General features: G+C 43.3%; 1 protein-coding gene across 3 annotated transcripts in view; it reads left to right on the plus strand.

Moving 5' to 3' along the window:
- The first annotated feature begins 605 nt into the window (after nt 1-605).
- Nucleotides 606-19,314, plus strand: part of IL1R1 (interleukin 1 receptor type 1) — a 75,872-nt gene continuing 57,163 nt past the window's right edge. For 2 of the 3 annotated variants that reach the window (XM_063695664.1, XM_063695660.1), the window contains exon 1: nt 757-1,227. The gene's annotated coding sequence lies outside the window, so the exon portion shown is untranslated. Of the gene's footprint in view, nt 1,228-19,314 lie in introns of all 3 variants that reach the window. The other variant, XM_019021370.3, reaches the window with a different exon arrangement.

Genomic DNA, 19,314 nt, shown 5'->3' on the forward strand with positions numbered 1-19,314 from the left:
CTGGACTCTGTATCATGTTGAGAATGTTCATCTGAGTGCAGGGCACAGGAGGAGCTATGACAGAAATAAAAGAGGCAGGCCAGGTACGGTGGCTCATGCCTGTAACCCAGCACTTTGGGAGGCCAAGGGGGTGGATCATCTGAGTTCAGGAGTTTGAGGGCCAGCCTGACCAACATGGTGAAACCCCATTTCTACTAAAACTACAAAAATTAGCCAGACATGGTGGCGGGCGTCTATAATCCCAGCTACTCGGGCTGAGGCACGAGAATCACTTGAACCTGGGAAGCAGGGGTTGCTGTGAGCCGAGACTGTGACATTGCACTCCAGCCTGGGAGACAGAGCAAGACTCTGTCTCAGAAAAAAAAAGAGGAGGCTTGGCAGCACCAGCTCCCCTAGGTGGATCTGGCTGCGTTTGTGGAAGCCAGAGGCTCTGGCTTTCATGTCCCTGAGCCGAGGGGTGATCAGTGGCCACCCCACCTCCAGGGTGTGGTGAAGGGAGACTTCCAGAGTTCTCAGGGCACATGGCAGGGGTGGTGGCCACCATGAGAAGTGGGCTGGCATCTGGGACACGAGCAGACCTGAATAAAGAGTCCTGCAGCATTGCCTGGGCTGACTCTAGGGAGATTGCTCTAAGGATTGGGAGGTAGGCAGAGAGGGAAAGCTTAGGCCACCACAGGCCTGGGACTGACCAGTCAAGACTCTGATGACGGGAACATGATAATGAGCTGGATTCAGCCAGCAGGCCTTGTCCAGGTTCAACACAAAGTCATGAGAGGAAAGCACCAGCTTCGGGAAACGTTAGAGGTTACGGTGCAGTGGTGGGTGTTGGTGTTTCTTAAGGGTCTGGCACGTTTGCTGAGTGATTCTGGCTGTCTGCCTGGCTCTGAGCTTCCTGTTCATAGTTCCCCAGATGTGTCACGGCCGAGGGATTAAAGCCCTAAGAGGCTGTGACACAGCCATCTCCAAAACCCCACTTTCTCCTTCCTTTGAGCCTCCATACCAGCTGGGGCGTCCGGCAAGATGTGAGTTGTCACTCTGCTGCGGCACAGACCTGAATTAACAACTCTAGTTAGGGCTGACTTCAAAACGCACTTTCGTTTTTTAATAACCAACATCAGCTCAGCAGGCTTCATTTGGGAAAAGAAACCTTGTCGGATTACCCCGACATTCTCCACCTCCTGGGAGGCCAGCCATTCCCAAATGCCCCAAGGATGAAGAACGGAGACGGTAAGATGATTAATTGCACTGCAGGTTTTTTGCTTCTGTATTTTTTTCCCTCCTTTTTTTGGGTTTACTTACACATTAATGAGGTATTTAGGAAAGACAAATGGAATCTGATAAAAGGTAATGTTATATTGTTTGTCGAAACAACATTTTAAGGATTTCTTGAAGTTATATGGCTCTGTAGACATGGTAGACATGTTTAACTTTAAGATGTGTTTCTGAGTCATATTAAGAGAATGACTGTGATTATCCATGGAAGATTAACTATGAAATATATGGGAAATATACTTTATAACTGTATATTACTTATAAACCATGAATAGTTACATGACTTTTGGTATGTGGTAAGAGATGTTAAGTGAAAGATGTTGTAAATGAAGTCGTTTTATAAGACTGTTGTTACTGTAAGAATTGAGACTTATTTTATCACTTCCCATTAAGCTTCTACAGTGTTAGAGAGGCATAACCCAATGTTTGACTGAAGGTGCTATGTTTTTTTTTTTAATTTATTTTTTATTTTGTTTGAGATGGGGTCTCACTTTGTCACCCAGGCTGGAGTACAACGGCATGATCTTGGCTCACTGCAACCTCCGCCTCCCAGGTTCAAGCGATTCTCCTGCCTCAGCCTCCCGAGTAGCTGGGACTATAGGCGCCTGCCACCATGCCCAGCTAACTTTTTGTATTTTTAGTAGAGATGGGTTTTCACCGTGTTAGCCAGGATGGTCTCAATCTCCTGACCTCGTGATCCACCTGCCTGGGCCTCCCAAAGTGCTGGGATTACAGGCATGAGCCACCACGCCCGGCCTGAATGTGCTGTTATTAACGGCAGGCTCTATTGGTTTCATTTAAAGGTATAATGCGTTGTATTGGCAAAACTCGTACATGCTTTCTTCAATAAGGACCTCAAAGGTAATCTTAAAAGCCTGATCATATTTTTCTCCCCCCCTTCAGAAGCTTTGCCAATGTTGCACCTATAGCTATAGAGAAGACCCTGCACTCTCAGAGGGGATTATAAACATTGTCTTGCATTTTTATCCTTGATCTCCATAATTTATCCTCGATCTCCATTTATCCTTGATCCCCATAATTCCTACTGATAGTGTTGTCATGCATCAGAATGAGAAAATGAGACTGAACCTGAAAGATTAAGGAAAGAAAATAACAAAACAAAAAGGAAAACCTAATGAAGCTTATCATTCAATTCAATTTATAACTCCTTATTGCTCATGCAAAATGTGAATTTTTCACTGTGTTGGTGAGGGTGTGAGGAGTGGATGGTGGGGAAGGATGCTTCAAAAAATACAGCTAAGGACCAACTGGTTTGGTGAGTCATGGCATTCACCCATGAGACAGCTGGAGAACAGTGACGTGTGTGTCTCTGTGTGTGTGTGTCTGTGTGTGTGTGCATTCGATGCCAGGATTGGTGTTTACTGTAAATGTGTTGATCTGTTAGGAAAAGGAAGAAGACAAAGTTGTCCAGAAAGAGCCAAGAAAACTTCTTGAGATGAATTTGATCTGCCTAATGGTAGTGATGATTTTAAAAAGATTCTTATGGCCTTTCCTAACACTACATGCTGTTGTAAATCATTGAACTGACAAACCCCACTGAGCACAAGACTGTTAATTTACTTAGGAGGAAAACTTGGCAGGAAAGGTCAAAGAATAGCGAGGGTATACTTCTAAAATATGTCCTTGGAACATTTACACAAACAGCACAAGCTCATGGTCAAGAATAAAATTTTAAAAAATACATAGAGATAATAGTAAAAGATGAGAAGTAAAAACACACCACTGTGAGATAAACACTGTTAACATTTTGGTAGGTATATTTGTCTCTGAGTACATTTACATTTTGAAGAAATATATTTGTACTCTACATGCTTTTTGGTTATCTGCTTTTACCTCACAGCGATGGAGCATCCTGTTATGAGAATGAGTTTTCTTTTACAAAAGCTTTTCCATTTCATTGCATAGATAGTTTATTAAATCCTGTTGGCAGGTAGTTGATTGTTTTTCTCTTATTAACAGTACTAAAACTAACACCCTTGCAGCTAAACCTTTGCATCTCCTCATGAGTTTTCCTTGAGATAAATCCCCAGAGGTAGAATGGTAGGGGTCAAAGGGCATGGGCATTTTAAAAACTCTAGATCCCTGCTGCTAAATTAATCCTAGGAAAGTTTAATTAATTTATATGCCCACCAGCACTGTATGAACATTTTCCAACTCTGTCATCAGCATTGGGTTTTATAATTTTTTGAAAAGTGTGCTACTCTGCATGCACACGTATGTTTATTGTGGCACTATTCACAATAGCAAAGACTTGGAACCAACCCAAATGTCCATCAGTGATAGACTGGATTAAGAAAATGTGGCACATATACACCATGGAATACTATGCAACCATTAAAAAGGACGAGTTCATGTCCTTTGTAGGGACATGGATGAAGCTGGAAACCATCATCCTGAGCAAACTATCACAAGGACAGAAAACCAAACACCGCATATTCTCACTCGTAGGTGGGAATTGAACAATGAGAACACTTGGACACAGGGTGGGGAACATCATACACCGGGGCCTGTTGTGGGGTGGGAGGAGGGGGGAGGGATAGCATTAGGAGATATTCCTAATGTAAATGACAAGTTAACAGGTGCAGCACACCAACATGGCACATGTATACATATGTAACAAACCTGCATGTTGTGCACATGTACCCTAGAACTTAAAGTATAATAATAAAAAAAAGAAAAGTGTGCTACTCTGATAATAGGCAAAGGTATATTTTGTTGTCTTAATTTACCTTAAGGAAACCCTTTGCAAAATCTGCTGGCTTCCAATTCTGCCCCTTTGGGTTCAGCCTCTCGTCTTTTTTGGTTACTCATTGCCAAAGCAGTCACCTCTTACAGTAACTTCTGCCAACCTAATTTCTGAGGACTTTGACCTCGTTTGATGTCTCTCAGAAAGTCTGCTGAGAGAGCGAGAGAACTGGATGCTTTTGCTCTGAATTTTTACCGATTGAGTAACCTGGGGTAAACCTCAGTCTTTGTGATTTTGTCTCCTTTTTAGCTATAAAATTTAGACAGAAGGCCTGTGCTAGCCACCTCACAAGATTGTACTGGGAATATAAAGAGGCAAGATAGAGGCAAGCTTTTTGAATAGAGGAAAAGTAAAAATGCAAAATGGTATCATTACTATTGTTGTTACTCTAAAGTTTAGTGATAAATCTTGCCTTCTAAAATATATAGTTTCTGGAGAGCTGCATGCTGAAATTTTGACGTCTTCTAATTCTAAACTTGGGAAGTGTGTGTGTGTGTATGTATGTGTGTGTGTGGGGGGGGTGTGTATAACATATTTCTATGTTTCTTGGTTCTTAGATTCAGTAGCAGTGTTTAGTGTGTTACAGCAGTGCATGGATACATTTTAGATTAAAAAGATTTCCATTTTGTTGCTTATTTATTCCATTCTTGTACAGGAAAACCAGCCATCCTCCTCCTATTGCATTCTCATCATCCATGGGCTTTGCTCAGCTCCCCAGTGGACTGAGAGCTCCTCAAAGACAGGGTCCGGTTTCATGTGTATGCCTCTCTCCAGGGCCTGCTTTGGGGGTCTGACACCCAGAGGGGGGATCAATCAATGTTTCTCAAATAAGTCAATGTAAGGGAGGTAGCAACATATTTACCCAGTTCTGTGGAGAAAAGCATATTCCAAAAAGGCATCCCAGAAGATTAAAAAAAAACCTAAATGGAGCTTTTCTAGGGGCAACTGGTTATTTATTTAGTTTAGTTTGGGTGAGTCTCAGTTTCTAATGAGTAAATATTTAAAGCTCTGAAAGGATATTAAACAAATGAATGCAAGCCAAGGATAGGACCAGGAAAATGGAGAACGCTGTCTTTATAGGTGCAAGTGTCATGGATTTGGCATGAATATCAAAAACTTTAAGGAGGCATCGATTTTCACTCTGACTCCCAGCTCAGTTCTGGGCTGCAAAAATCAGGACCAAACTGACATTTAGTAATGGTTTGAACTTGGTACTGAATAATAATAATAATAATAATAATAATAATAATAATAATAATAAAAGCTAATATGTAATACAGCACTTGCTAGGTAGGAGACCTGGTTTTAGGTACCTCTCATATAAAATAATCAGTACTATTATTTTATTTTGCACATTAAGAAATGGAGGCACAGAGAAGTGATTTGCTAGGGTTATACCAGTAGTTAGTGCAGAGCTGGAATTATGACGCAGACAGGCTCACTCTGGAGCCTGTGGGTCAGTGAGGGTAGGTCGGACTGAACTTTAGAGACAATGTCACATGGTTTTAGGCCACTGGTGATGTTTGTGCTGTTTATTTGGGTATGTGACTACCATTTATTGAGTCACCTACTAAAGGAACATGCACTCTTCTGGGTTCTTTAAGTATAATATCTTGAATCTTTCTCGCAACCTTGAAACATTATTCCAACTCTAGGTCCAGACAAGCTGAGACCCTGAGAAGTTCAGTAAGTTTCCCAAAGCTGCAGGCTAGTGAGGAGAGATCCATCAGCCTGCACCAAGTCTGTCTGCCTTCTGAGTCCATGTGCCACGCTGGCCTGGACAACTGAGTGCTGATGTACTTGGTTCTTCCATCCAAAGGTGCCGAGAGTCCAGTTCTACTGCATTTGGAGGTGTTGAACCTGGAAAACTCAGCCACAACAACCCCTCAACTTGGGGATCAGGCAGGGCTCAGCCTCAGCTTCTCTGAACCCACATGGGCCAATGTGAAATGGATTTGATTTTTCAGACCAGATCCTCCCTGGCAGGACCATCCAATTTATCACACCAACCTAGACTCGATGGGCGTTTAAAATATTGAGAGATATTTCCTTATATTTCCTCTCTATTGACCCCCCAAATCTGCACCAAGGAACTCCAGCGAATGAGATGGAGTATGGTGAGTGCTAGCTTGGGGGCCAAGGGCAGCTTCGTTTCTCCTGGGCAACTTATCTCCCTTTTCTTTGCTTAGTGTTTCCAGTTATAACATGAGGGAAAAGACTATAATTTAAAATGGAATTTTACCTTTTTTGGTTAAACTTTTCCATATGATTTTGAAACTCTTTAAATTTTTTTTGAGTGAATGACACATGGTTTATTTGCTTTTGAAGTGGTAACACAATTTAAAAGGTTCTTCAGTGAAGTCTCCTTCTCTTCCCTTTCTGCAGACGCTTCTTTCCCTCTTCCTCACCAATAGGTGAGTCTTGTTAATAGTTTCTAGTTTTTTCTTCCACCTCTTTCACACTCATAGTGTGCACCATTCTGTACCTTGATCCATAGCTGTATCAAAGGAGGTGCATTTTCTGCCTCTCAATGGACAGTTAGATTGTTTGCAATTTTTTGTTATTTCAGCCAATGTTGCAACCAGTAACAGCCTGCCCTTGTAATTCTGCAGAAGTGTTTACAAGTTGTTGGTTAAATTCCTGGAAGCAGAATTGCGGGGTCAGAGGCTGTGTACACTTGTGATTTCGATATACATTTCAGAATTACCCACCCCCCCACCCCACCAGGTTATACCAATTAACACCCCTACCAGGAATGTTTGAAAGAATGCTTCTCCATGTGCTTGTCAACAGTGCCTGCTAACAAGCTGGTTTTTATTAGACTTTGGCAGTCTCAAAGGAGAAAGCTGCAAACTTAGTAAGTTTTCTAAATTTTCCTATCTCATATCATGACCCATGCAGTGTCAGCCCCATTGTGATCTCTTGTGGCAAATACAACAGTCTGACAGGTACTTTGTTGACTCAGGTTGGGCATCTATTCAATTGGCTTAAAACCATTTGCGATCACAACTTTTTTCATTTGGTGATTGTGTTTTGAGGCCTTGCTGTGTGTCCAGTCATGGAAAGGCACAGGGGTGAGTGGACCCTGCCAGGGTTGCATGAAACAGCTAGGCAGCCGCAGGAGTCGGCACATGTGTGCTGAGCACTGTGAAAGAAACACAGAGACAGAAGACTGCAGACACAGCGAGTAGGGAGCCACGGTCCGCGTTAGCCTGGTGATTGGGACGGCTCGAGGTGAAGTGATGAGGTCTGAGGCATGAGAAGGAGCCAGCCAGACAGAGGGCAGAGGAAGCAGAGCATAAAAACCCAGCATGAGAAGCAGAAAGCAGCTCTATGTATGGCCAATGAAGAGAGTGGAAGGGAGGCCAAGGTGAGCTGGAGACAGAGGCAGAGGCCTCTGTTTAGGGTGTTTAGGGCTGTGGTAAGGAGTTTGGCTTTTATTGTGAGTTTCAGGTTGACTGTAGTCATGGGCTGGGGAAGATGGTGCCAAGGTCTGTAAACTCTTACCTTGTAGATGTAAATGCTCACCTGAATAACACCAGGGAGGCATGGTTCTATACACAAGCACCTGTCAGACTGTGTTGTATTTGCCACAAGAGATCACAGTGGGGCCGCCACTGCATATAGGGCTGGCGACCAGAACACTGTATCTCTTGGCCAGCCTTGTCCTCTGTGTGAGACAAGTGGAGACATTTTACAAAAATGCGTTCTACGTCTCTCTGGAGTACAACTCAGTTTACAAAGGGCTTTCTCATTCATTATCTCATGCATTAATAAACTGACTGAATTTTGACAGATTATTATTGCATGTCCAACCTGTGCTAAGCCCTGTGCTAGGTGCTGGGGATGATGAGAGGAAGAAGGAGTGGAAGGGGAAATAGAAAGATGAAGAAAATTCAGAGCAGCTTACAGTCCATCTGCGAGATAGAATCAAATGTCAACAATGAGAAGGAAAGCAGGAAGGGGACAGTGAAGAGGACCCAGCCACCTCTAGGTTCTGGACCAGAACACAGGTAAATCTGCCCCAGGGGCCTGCTTGGTGCCAGGGAGTCCTTCAGGGATGGGGTCTCAGGAGAGAGCTGCAAGTAGGGCTTCTCTGACATTCTTTTCTCCAGGTGTAGGTAGGGTTATCTTTCTAACTTTAGAAAGATAGAGGTGACCAACTGAGAGCTTTCCTCAGGGCTTCTGAGTGGGCAAAGGGCAGAACTGGAACTTTTCCTCCCACCCCTGAAATCTGAGGCCATGGCTCTCTGTGCTCAGAATAGAACAAAATTCCTGAAGCCCAACCACATGGGGAAGGCATTGAGGAGAGTGTCTCTATTATGCATCGTCTTTCATGCTGGCCACCCTGGTTCCATGATGACGAGGCTGCTTTGTTTATGAGTCTGTAGTGTTGTCAGGGCTCTGGAGAAGGGATGGACTCTCTACCAGTCTTAGGGTCTCGGTGCCTGTACGCCCAGAGGTGCTTCCATTGTGTGAAGAAACACAGGAAACCGAGACAAAATATTGTTGATCAGACACTCAGGCCTATTTCGGCAGCAAAACTGTCCTAAGTGGTCATTTATGGCCAGCACAGGGTGGGGATTAACGTCTGTGTGTGTGTGTGTGTGAGTGTGCGTGTGTGTGTTGTGGGAGGTGTTTGGGGGAGGTCTCAGGAACTGCTGGCCCTGAGGTGATACTAATGGATCAGGTTTCCATGGACACAGGAACATCTGGGCAGGAAGTAGGAAGACTGCAAAGTCAGCTCACCCCCTTCAGTGAGCTTCACCTCCCAGTCCAGGGAAAGGAGGGCAGGGCTTGCTTCTGAGAAGGGACTCCTGGTGAATTCCAGGTACTCAACACAGAATTGCCCCAATCAGATGTAACATGGGATGGGGGTTATCAAGGCCTAATGCCAGGTAAAAGAGGAAGCAAAAGATGTGTTTACCATAGGAAAGTCTAGAAATGTAGTTATAAAACTTGAAATGTGTCTGTGTTAAGTGTAAAGGAAATAAAAACTTTAATAGTTTTTTTTTAGGCGTTGGGTTTTCCTTTACCTGTGTGCATAGATTGAATGTCTGTGTGTCCCCCAAGCCCACCACTAAATTCCTGTGTTGAAACCCTAATTCCAGTGATGGTGTTAGGAGGTGGCATGCTTGGGAGATTGTTAGGTCATGAGGGTGGAGCCCTGATAAATGGGATTAGTGCCCCTGTAAGAAGAGGCCAGAGAACTAGCTAGCTGTCTTTCTACCATGTGAGGATACAATGAGAAGTCAGCTGTCTGCAAACCAGAAAGTGGGCCCTCACCAGACACCGGATCTGTCAGAACCGTGATCTTACACTTCCAGCCTCCAGAACTGTGAGACACAAATATTTGTTGTTTAAGCCATCCAATCTACGATAATTTGTTACAGCAGCCCAGGCTAAGACACTGCGTTCAATCAGCCTGTGACAATGGTACGACTATCTTTAAAGACTTTCAGTAAGGATTTTAGTAAGTTTCAGGTCTATTTCCTGAACCAATGAACAAGTGAATGAGCCATTGCTATAGAATAGGCTCAAAGCACATTTGTGTCTTTTGTGGAAGTTTGCCTTCTTTTATCCTTCGGTGAGAAATTATTAGCTTTCTAATAATTGTACAAGTACAAGTGAATGTACTTGTAAGTTATCCATCTTTTCTCTGAAAATGCTGAACGTCTTAACCATGAGTCTCTTCTTGTCTGAGGGAGGCGGTGTTGCTTTTGGTGACCAGAGCTGCTCAGTCATGTACACCAATAACATATTCCAACATGGGTCACAAAACCAAAGCATTCCAAAGCCATGATTGTGCCCCCTGAATATTGATGTGGCTTCCCTCATTCTATTCCTGGAGTTAGTGAGAGGGTAGAACTTGACTGGAAATCCTGGAACAATTTTTTTGGACTTTTCATTACCTGCGATTTTATTTGCTGTCTCCTTGATCTCGCTTGCCCCACTCTAGGCTGATTAGCAGCCAGTCTCGGAGGCTGCACCAATGACGCTCAGCCTCCTTGCCCTGGAGCCCGGGTACCCACCTCATCTGCTATTCTAGAACCGGCCAGGATCAGCAGCCATCCATCTCCTCCCCATGACGTCTGGGAGCTTTTCACATTGCCTCTGTTCCTTACACAGGCTTTATGATTTTCGATTTGTCTCTAAGGAAACTGAGGCTTAAAAATAGCAGATGAGTTTCTTCAAGTCGCGGCAGATCGATAACAGAGTCAGAATTTGAACACGGGTGTGTTGGATTCTCTCAGCTCTGTACACATCATTATGCTGAAATAGTAAGGAACATGAGGAAGGGAAACACTAGTTTATGGAAGAGCTCTTTCTCACATGTCCTTCAAGCAGTCATATTTGGGCACTGGTTTTTGAGTCCATTCATATCAAGCATGCCATTCAGGCTCTCTTCTGCCACTTTTAAGAGTTATCCAAATTGGTGCGTGGTACCCATAAACTAGTTTTTAAAAGAGATGATTACTGAAATGATCAGTATGTAATACTGAAGCCCAAATCAATACAAATGAAATGCATATCACAATAAAGTACAAATTCAAGTAAAGTAGGGACTTGGTAGATGTTTCTCTGGAAAGGTTAAACACACTGCGTGGAGTGCATGGGGGAAACCTGGTTTCACAAATAGTATCAGCTGTCTGCTAAAGAATCTGTAAAACCACATGCGAAGGTTCACAGGGGTTCTTTCCTGTAGAGAAAATATGTGATTATTGTCAACAGTGAAGGAATGTGTACTGGAACTTAATTGATTTAAAAAGTCTCATGTGAACCTGCCATGACAACCTCTTTGAATAAGTTTCCCTCAAGGTTTAAGCATTTCTCGAGATTAACGTAGTGGGTTTCTGGGCTGACTCACAGGGAGAAGGGGAGGTTACATTTTTGCTATTGTGATAATGTGGGAAATTACACTCGGTATCACTCACTGTGCTTGAATCTTTATCATCAACCTCAAACTCTGGGATTTATGTAACTGCAAGATCAGAACTCTAAGCTTCTTTTTTTCTCCAGTTGAAATTTATTTTAAGTTGGTAAGGAAATATGACATATATCTATAGAACCTAGGCTCATAGGAAGGTAAAAAATGCTTTGGATTGGAAGTAGAGGCAGACATTTACTTTAGTCTGGAACTGATGTCCAGATTGTAAATTGTTGTTCTAGGGAAACCCAGTGTGTGTGAATATAAGCCCCTGGAGTTGAGTTCCTTTTCTTGGCTGGGCCCCAGTCTGCCACGTCAGTGCTGAAAATGGACATTGCTGCTGCCTCGGTGACATACAAATAGGGGAAATGTCTCCTGAATGGAATTACTCTTTGTCATCTAGGCCAGTAGTTGTCAACCCTGGCTGCATATTGGAATCACCCAGGAGCCTTTTAAACACTGATGCCTGGATCCTAACCCCAGAAGTTCTGATGTGATGGGACTGCATGCGGCCTGGCTTTTTAAAGTCCTCAGGTGATCATACTGTGCAGTTAGTGTAATGTGGGTTGAGAACCACTGACCCGAGAAGTAGACAGTCGCCGAGTCAGTAAATTACCCAAGTAAACAAGAAGCTGGTTAGACCAAGCCTGTCCATAGTGACTGCCAAATCCTGCCTGGTGGGGAAATTTATTACCATTTCCGCAGAAAACTTTGTTACTGGAAGTTATCAAGGGCTCTCTACCTAGTAAGTGTGCTTTCAGTTTTTTAAGGCACTGTGGATATAAGTTGTGTAAACGTAGCCACTTTCATTTATTTGGCAAATATTTAAACATCTGCTCTGTTCAAGCTATACTCAATCTCAGCCTACTTTTAAGCTTATTAACTGAGCAGCAGGGGAGAGAACTCAAGCAATGCAAAGTAGGGGCTGCAAAGTGCCATCAGAGAGGGGGAGATGAAAAACCTCAAGGTTTCAGAGCAGGGAGAGATAGTTGCCTGTTTCTCCTGGTCGGAGGGATGGGAAAACCCTAAAGAAGTGGTGCAGTATTTGGGATAGGCCTTGGAGGTGGGAGAAGGCGGAAGAAGAAGACTTGAGCTGGAGGAGAAAGAAGGGTTGTATTCTGGGTACAGGAAACTGCACGAGCAAGAAAAGAGGTAGACGTTAGGGAAACTTGCAAGGAAACGGGCACATAGTAAACATGGGTACATCAAGGGCGAGGAGAGGAACACGTTCCAAAAGGTAGCATCAAGGGAGACTGAGGAGCATCTGGAATGCTAGACTGAGTGGTCTGGGCTTTGCTTGGGAGGCAGTGGAGCCTTGCATGGCAGGTTTTGACATCCAAGCTTGCAGCAAACGGCAAATAGGAGCTTGCTCAGCAGTATTTATATGGCGAATCTGGATTATTTTGAAGGAAATTGTGTTTCTGTCTCACTGTGTGGCCCATGTAGGTTGCATAGTTGCAGTATCTTCAACTTTGCATTGACAAGGTGGGTGTGTTGCACTGGGTCGGGATGGTTCAGATGTCCCCCAATGCATTGCTGCTTTCGACATCTCTCCATTTCTCTAGCTTCTAACACTTTGTTTGTCTCTCTTCAACCACCATGCTGAGAAAAAAGTTTAAGAGCTTTTCTTGTTCCCCCACGTAATCTTGGCAAGTAATAACAGTGAACCCTGGAGATGGAAAGAAGTGTGGATGTTAGGAGACTGGATTGCTAGCATGGCATTAACAATTTTTGGCTATGTTGACTCTCAAGTAAATATGGTAACTGCTTTTGCTTTTCCTTTTCAAAATACAAAGATAAAATTTAAGGGGAAGTGAGATTTTGGCATAAATGGCTGACTCTTCTGCAAATAGCATTTCTGGATTAATTTTATTACATCCAATTGCTCTTCCATGTATTCCGATAATTTTATTTGTAATAAAGTTCATAAGTGCTGTTGGTGATTAGCCAAAAAAAAGAGTAGAGGGAGGTCAACTTTTGTGTAGTTGAGATCACTTTTTCTAAGTCTGATTTTAAATTGGGTGGTTTGTACTGTGTTAGCAATGTTAGAGGATACAAACAACCATAACAACAAAACAGCAACAGCAGCAGGAAGGTCATCCACCCCTGCTGAAAACCTCCTTCCTCTTGGGTTCACTTTTCCTTCTAGCAGGGGAAATGGTGAAATCATGTTAGCACTTTCTACTCTTGGTCCTGGTGTCTTCTTTATGACCTCGTAACATTTTCCTAGATAAAATTTGCATGTCTCTAACTTCTGAGTTCCACTTCTTACTGTTCTCATGTTCATTCATTATTCCATTGTGACGTGTTTGGCTGAGTTTGAAAGACTCTAATGATAAGTGGAGAAGGAAAAAATGACTTTTATAATAAAAGGTAATGCTTAATGACATGAATCTGAGACACATGACTAAGTAAGAAAATAAAATATTGATGTCTTGGTTTTAAATATTGGGTGACACCATCTCATGTTTATCCTTTTTCTCATCAAACCGCATGTCCAATTTTGGATTAGGAAGACATTCTTACTGTACTTATGGTACGCCTGCAATCATGGTGCCTTCTCTGTGTATTTTTGGGTTGACCAAATAACAACGCAAAGCACTGAGTGCCAACCACCACAACAAGGACTTGGTCTGTATTCGTCCATATGCTTGCACTTCCCCCAAGGTGGACATTGTCATCCCCATGAATGGATGAGGGAAGAGAAGCTGATAAAACACAGCTGGAAAGAGCAGGGTGAGAGGTCACCGTGGGCCTCTCCCATCAGTGATTTGGTGCTATTTGTGGCCTCTGCAGGCATGGACATATCCTGTTGACATTACAAAATAAAATGGATGCAAATATTATTGTTTAGTGTCTTCCAATTTCTTGGATCCTTAAATAGCTGCCAACATCGCTCTTCAGTTATTTATGTACACAAAGAGCTATTTCTGAATATCCGTCCTAATTTTCTTCTGGCCTGTTCCCTGCATATTTATGTATTCCGATGAATCCCACCCATTCCAAAGAGAACTGAAGCAAGCTTGTGGCTTGTTTAGATGTGGTCCAAGTCTGTGTGGTCCCCTCAGGGAGGTGTAGTAAGGATTTCTCAGAACCGGTGTTTGCGTGTGAGGGAAGCCTGCTGAGCAGAGAGCGTTTACATTGCCCAGTGTTCCGAGTGCTTGAGTTTCAATAGTTACCTTAGTTTATTAGGACCTTGGAAGAGTACCAATGCTGTGAGTTCCTGGGAGTTTTCCGTCAAAATCAGTCCTCTGGCATGGTAAAGAATATGTTTGTAAAGGAACAAGAAAAAAATACATAATTTTTCTAAATATATATATATATATATAGGAAATATATTTATATATAGGAAATGTATATCTATATACACATATAATATATGTATATAGACCAAATAAAAATATATATTTGATCTCTGGCCCTGATTCCCAGCACAGAGCTCCTAACTTCTTGGTATTTCCTGGGTGATGGGAGTCTTCTGTTCTAATGAGGCTCCTGGGAGGAGAATGGTGACTAGAAAGAACAGATTAGAAGCTTGGGAATTTCAGTCCTACCCCCATCCTCTGGGAGGACCTGGAGGCTGGAGATTGAGTTAATGATCAGTGATGTTCAAGTAACAAAGTCTTGTAAGAATCCCAGAACTCTGGGGTTTGGGGAGCTCCAGGGCTGCTGAACATGTGGAGGGTAGCCCACCCGGAGAGGGCAAGGAAGCGTACTTCCCCTCCCATACACCTCGCCCTGCATATCTCTTCATCTGGCTGTCTTCTGTATCCTTTATTGTATTCTTTATTACATAGTAAGCTGGGAAATGTGTTTCCCTGAGGTCTGTGAGCCATCCCAGCAAATTATGAAACCCAAGGATGGGGTCGTAGGAACCCTGGTTTACAGCCGGTCAGTCAGACACATAGGTGACAACCTGGCACTTGTATTTGGTATCTGAAATGGGGGGCAGTCTTGTGGGACTGAACCCTTAACCTGAGGTCTGTGCTAACTCCAGTTAGTATCAGAATTGAATTGAATTGTAGGACACTCGGCTGGTGTCATTCAGCTGGCATCAGAGTATTCCTTGACATCGCTTCAATCCCTGGTCACAGAAGTGTGTGGAGTGCAGGTATAGAAAAGGAAAAGTAGGGCCGGGTATGGTGGCTCATGCCTATAATCCCAGCACTTTGGGAGGCCAAGGCGGGAGGATCATGAGGTCAGGAGATCAAGACCATCCCGGCTAACATGGTGAAACCCTGTCTCTACTAAAAATAGGAAAAAATTAGCCAGGCGTGGTGGCAGGCACCTATAGTCCCAGCTACTCGGCAGGCTGAGGCAGGAGAATGGTATGAACCTGGGAAGCCGAGCTTGCAGTGAGCCGAGATGGCGCCACTGCTCTCCAGCTTGGGCAACACAGAGAGACTGCGTCTCAAAAAAAAAAAAAAAAAAAAAAAAAAAAAAAGACAAGGAAAAATAGTTGTTTTTTTATCTATCTCACGTTTATTTTAGATTACTCATAATAAGCATATCTGAGCTTATATCTGCTGTGCAGAGCAACGAAAACATTTATGGGAGGGTAACGGCGGTAAACACTGTAACTTCATGCTGACGTTAGGTGGTAACTTCTCTTCGATAATTCAAGCTACCTAGTGATAATGTAAGTTCTTTATTGCACTTCAAAAGTATTTCTCTGTCCATGGAGGGCATTTCTTCTCAAAACACTTTGTACTCCCTCATGAAGTTGGAATATTTGCTATGGAAACCAAATTGTACTTCCTTTGGCCTGCTGAAAATTAGAAAATAAATTTTGTGTGGTCAGTAGGTTATTGTTTTAAACTTAACTACATGAGATTAACTTCGGAACTGAGATGCCAATGATGCAATTTCAGAATGCAGTTGTTGCACTCATTAAACACCACAGGTTGGGAAGGATCCCTGATCCACTTGGTGCTCAGTGGCTTTCTCAGCCTAACAGGGACATAGTTTGAAGAGTCTTAAACGAAAGTTACATAAGAACCCCAGATGACTAGCTGTTGGTTCCATAGATAGATTTTCTTTTATTATCTTAGTTTTCAGCTTTATTGAGGTACAACTGACAAACAATAATTGTGTATATTTAAGGTATACAACATGAGGATTTGTTGTATGTACACATTATGGAATGATCACCACAATCAAGCTAACACATTCATCACCTTACATAGTTACCTGTTTTGTGTGTGCATGGTGAGAACAGCTAAAATCAACTCTCTTAGCAAACTTCAAGTGTAAGACACAGTATTACTCACTATAGTCACCACGTTGTCCATTAGGCCCTCAGAACTTATTCATTTCATGATGCAAAATGTATATATTTTGATACCATTTCCTCCTTCCCTCCTTGGCAGCCACCACTCTACTCTCTGTAAATCATTCTTGTTGTCATTAGTCCCCTGTCAGAACTCTGTCGTGGCCCCTTCCAAACCTCCCCCTGAGCTATCAAAGCTTTCATTTACTGCCTCGGTATAATTAACTTTCAGTGCTTATTTGGCCAGATCGGACCTACAGCCCTCAGTGGTCTTTAAAGTGAAAAAAGTGAAAAGTCTTTAGCATGAAACCTTTGATGTGCATGTTGTGTGAGCGTATGTGTTTGAGTGTGTGGGTGTTCATGTGTAGTTTCATGAATGTGTGTGTGGGTTTTCATGTGTGTTGAGTCAGTGTGTATCATATGTTGTATATAGGTGTTATATGTATGGTGTGAATGTACGTGTTTGTTGTGTGTGTTTTGTGTGTGTTGCATGAATGTGTGTCGTGTGTGCATTGTGTGCACGTGCCAAGTACCTGGCATGTATTTTACTAGGTGCTTAGTAAACATTTGTCACATGCAGGAAAGGCACAATTCCTGCCTCCATGAAGCTCACTGTGTAAACTCACAGGTGAATTGTCAATTCCTTAGGCACAGGGTCTGCGCTGTGTTCATTTTTCTGTCCCCCAGTGTCACACAGAGGCAGGCAACTCCGACATAAAATGTGGGGCTCAGATGGGAAACAGGTATTGTATAACGAAACACAAATTTGCTCTCAACTCAGGTTTCCTGAAGCAGAAGCTTGTTTTCTTCAATTCACCTTTGCACACACTACACAATCCCATTCACTATTATGTTTGTCAAGTATTATCCCTCCACGCTCTGCAGGTGGGTAGGGATTTGTTGGATTTGTTCCTAGATACACCTCAAGTACCTGGAACACTGCCTAGTACATGGTGTGCGCACAATAAAATTGGTTTAAAGATCAAATGTAAGAGTAAATGAGCTCTGGCACATTTTGTCCACATCCGGGTTTTTAGCAGAACATAGGTATTATGATGTCTGTCACAGTTCACTCTAAATCTCAGCTGGTCTTGGCAAGCAGCTGCTTGGGGACTCTTCCTCTTGCTCTTGTCAGGCCCTAGTGTTAATCTGCATCCTGCAGGGTTTCCCTCTTAGGCTGTCATCATGGAGCTGGCCCCCGGGAGATGGCTCATCCTGCTTGGTCAATGGCCACGCTGTGCCCTTGGGTCCTTGCTGCAGCCTGTGCACTGTATGCCATTGACCCAGGGGTCTGGGACATCCAGCCACCCGGTGCTGACCACCATGGACTTTGCTGTTGCCTGCAGATGTCCGCCCCCCAACCCCCTGGTTTCTCTCCAGGCATCTTCTGTTCCTCTGGTTTCTCTAGCAACTTCTATCCCCCTCCTCGGTGCCTAGGAATTCTTGTCAGCTTCCTCCGCTTTGCCAGAGGCAGCCCTTGCAGCTGTGGAGCCAGGTGTCACTGAGCACTGCCTTCTGGAAGGGGACTGCCATTTCCAGGCTGCTCCTCCGCCAGCCCGGTGACTCAGTTTCTACTCCTTCTTCCAGAGTTGACCATCAGAGCTGAGCTCTTGCCTTCCTTCTTTCTCCTTCTGCAGATCTTCCCTCTGGCTCTACAGGAAGGGCCTCCCAAAATGTGTGGTCAGAAGGTCTCCACTGTCCAAGTCCAGCCTGGCTTACTCTAGGGTTTATGGGTCCAGTCTTCCTCCATGACTCTTGAGATGTCAAGCCCAGTTTGGGGAGTTCAAAAATACCATTTTCTCTCTCTCAACAAAGCCTAGCACATTTTTTAAAACCACATTTTAACATTTCTGAAATTAGGATGCATCTTGCAATGGATAGTAGGTCCTAGTTATTTGGCAGCATTTTTTTTCTTATTGTACATATTACAGCTAACGATATTTTTGCTTAGGCTATTGTCTGGCTATGGATTTAAACTCTATACTGGAGTTTAAAGCCATGCAACACTTTTTTGTTCTCAGCCTTCATCTTTCTCACCTCAAGGTAATAGATGCCTCTCCTTTAAAAATGTAAAGCTGCCAGGCAACCAGAATCAAGAAAAGGGCAGCCCTGGAAGATATACATTTGTTTCATACATTCAAAAATAGGATTCCCAGTACCTAAGATCACCCTTTGAATCAATACACATGGGGTTGGACCACCTTAAGGCCATGGACTGGTTTCCATGCTATACTTTTAAATAAGGTCAAAGAAAAAATGTGTCCATGTCACAGGGGCCTGGCCTTCCTGGAAGAAGAAAACATACTGGTCAGTAAATAAGAATAGCTGGGCCCTTTGGCAGTTATAGATGTAATTTTCCACGAATAAGGCAGAATTGCATTCCACGCCTCTGTTTCATGAGAACATTATGAGTGTGAGACACAGAGAGACTGCATTTCTGAGTCAGGCCTGCTGAGATCCAGGCTTAAAACTTTTATACTGAAGTCAGAGTTTTCTGTGTCAGTTCTCTCTCTCTCCCTGTCTCCTATGCACACATGCGCACAGAATAATGAATGAGTGGACATGAAATAGAGAAGTGCTGTACCTGGCAATAGCAACTGAATCTAAAAAAAACAGTTTACTAACAGGCATGAGTGAAGGGCGCTCAGTTATGAGTTGGTGATTTTAAGTATCAGGATCAGGTATGGGCCAGGTTTGTTCAAGCGAAAAATTGTAGTTAATATTCAGAAGGGCCTCGTGAAACCCAAGAGCAAGGACATAGCCATGTTTCTGGAAGAACTGGGACCAGCCAGGGAGGTTGTCTGCCAGGGTCTGAAGGAATCATTCTTCATTTCTTGTCTCCATTCCTTGCTTTTCTCTCTCTCTCTTTGAAAACCGGCTTTCCTTGTTTTCAGAAAACACAGTCACTCTGCATCTCCCAAGTGGTGTTCAGAGCTAAACACTTTGTTTTGACTCCATCTATAACACATAGGCATTAACTCCATGTATTTCAGTTTCAATGTAAAATTCTTGGGGAGAGCATGTGAATGCTGTAGCTTTGGGTCTAGCAAATATTCTTGGCCCCACCAGTCATGGCCA

This window comes from Gorilla gorilla, chromosome 12 (genome assembly GCF_029281585.2).
Source record: "Gorilla gorilla gorilla isolate KB3781 chromosome 12, NHGRI_mGorGor1-v2.1_pri, whole genome shotgun sequence".
Classification (NCBI taxonomy): domain Eukaryota; kingdom Metazoa; phylum Chordata; class Mammalia; order Primates; family Hominidae; genus Gorilla; species Gorilla gorilla.